This window comes from Erpetoichthys calabaricus, chromosome 6 (assembly GCF_900747795.2).
Source record: "Erpetoichthys calabaricus chromosome 6, fErpCal1.3, whole genome shotgun sequence".
NCBI classification, from domain to species: Eukaryota; Metazoa; Chordata; class Cladistia; order Polypteriformes; family Polypteridae; genus Erpetoichthys; species Erpetoichthys calabaricus.
The window spans coordinates 130,797,253-130,799,456 of record NC_041399.2 but is presented as its reverse complement, the minus strand read 5'-3'; the positions used below and the strand labels follow the sequence as shown (position 1 = coordinate 130,799,456).

Here is a 2,204-nt window from a genome sequence, read left to right as displayed (position 1 = left end):
GTGTTTGGGGTCAGGAAGTTTCATCAATACCTATATGGATGGAAATTTACTCTCTTGACAGACCATTGTCCACTGATAAGAATCTTTAGTCCAGAGAAAGGGGTACCGTCTATGGTAGCTGCCAGAATGCAGACGTGGGCATTAATATTAGCAGCCCACAATTACACCATAGAATATAAGAAGGCTGCTCTCAATGCCAATGCTTATGGGCAGGAGAGCCAAAACACAGTTGACCTTTTTTTACATAAAACAAATGGAATTACTACAGGTGAGTAGTGCGGAAATTCGTAGAGAGACCATGTTAGACCCTACATTATCTAAACTAATGGATATGGTGTTGCTGGGACATTTTCCTAAACAATTGGGGGATAATGATGAGTTAATGCCTTTCATCAACAGACAAGCGGAGCTTATCGTACAACAAGGATGCCTGACGTGGAGGAGCAGAATAATTGTGCCCCATAAATTGCGTCCTCGTGTTTTGTCAGAGTTACATGTTAGCCACCCAGGTATAGTGAGGATGAAGTCCTTGGCACACAGTTATGTTTGGTGGCCAGGGATTGACAGCCAGATTGAGCAACAAGTACACAATTGCCAGTCATGTCAGCATGTTTAAAATCTTCCAAGCCCTGTGCCCCTCCACCCATGGATATGGCCAAGTGGGCCATGGCAGAGAATTCATGTTGATTTTGCTGGGCCTTATGAAGGCCATATGTACTTAGTAGTAGTCGATGCACACTCAAAGTGACCTGAGGTTCAACTAATGGATAGTGTCACAACTAGTAAAACTGTTCATGCCATGAGAATCCTTTTTAGTTGCTATGGGTATACCTGAAGTCCTTATTAGTGACAATGGCCCACAGTTCATTTCTGAGGAATTTGCACATTTTATGAAAAACAACCATATTAAGCATATACGATCTGCTCCCTATCATCCAGCTACCAATGGGCTTGCAGAAGGCTTTGTGCAAACTTTCAAACAAGCTTTGAAGGCATCAAAAGGGTCTGCTTCAGTAGACTAGACATGTTTTTACTTTCATATCGCAATACTCCACACGCTACAACAAAGGAATCTCCAGCTATACTTTTTATTGGTTGCAAATTACGTTTACGTCTAGATGTGCTTAAACCAAATGTGGCTTCTACAGTGAGTCAGTCTCAAGATGTTCAGCTGTTGCACAGTAACCGAAAATCCAGACAATTTAATGTGGGTGACCCACTGCTAGTCCGGGATTACTTTGTCAGCCAGAATAGTACAGAGAGGTCAGTTCCGCACTATATGCAATCATCAGAATCAAATGTTAACAGTTCCTACACACCCAAGGACTATCCTTTCTACGTTTATGACATGTGTACCTATTGCAATGCACACACTTCTCTCTATGCTGTGGTTCCTATTACATTGAAGGGGCACCTGAAACTGGCTGACTGAGTTTGCTTTCCTGGGGGAAGCTGCTGTCTTAGAACAGAAGCTTGTCGATGTTGTATCCTCTTTTGCTTTATCCATCGCCTTTTCTTGTAAGAAGCGACGATGAAGTTCCTCTGCAAGGTGAGCAAAGAACGCTCTTCTTTTCTCAGTGGCCACAGTGCATGCCTTGTACAGTACATGTGCATTGATTGCCGCCAAGTCAAGCATGTTATAGCACAAGAAACCGGCCACCCGCGTGCTACTGCTCGCACTGAATAAGCTCACACCTTCTGGTGCATGATATCAACGTAGCACAGAGAAAAAAAGAAAGAGATAAATATATGTGACATTTTGAAGAAATTATTTTATGGCCTGAATAGTACCAATCAGAAAACATTGTTGCACTAATGCAATATTATTTGAAAACTTTCCTCAATCTCAACAGTTATGTATGATCAGTCTTCTTGTTGTCTGGTTCTTTCCACCATGACAAACTATTCAATTTTTGCCAGGCATTCATTTTTGAGCATTAGGTCATATGGCTAATATGTATTAACAGTTTTTTCAAGATCAAGAAAGCAAGTATTTGCATGAGCAGCACAGACATAACAAACATATGTGAGGTGACACAAACTAATTTTATTTTTTATTTTAAACACCACAGCTATGTAAACTCCCTTGTTGGCATGGTAATTGAAAGTTTTTAGCTGAAGTATATTTTAACCCTATTTGTACATGTTAAATTCACAACAGTCTGAAAAACAATGCTGTGGCATTTGGTGATTTGAGCACCAAT

The 2,204-nt window shown here is 40.8% G+C and overlaps 1 pseudogene; it reads left to right on the top strand.

The window, feature by feature from the left end:
- Positions 1-253: 253 nt before the first annotated feature.
- Positions 254-1,022, top strand: LOC127528331 (uncharacterized protein K02A2.6-like; annotated as a pseudogene).
- Positions 1,023-2,204: the final 1,182 nt, after the last annotated feature.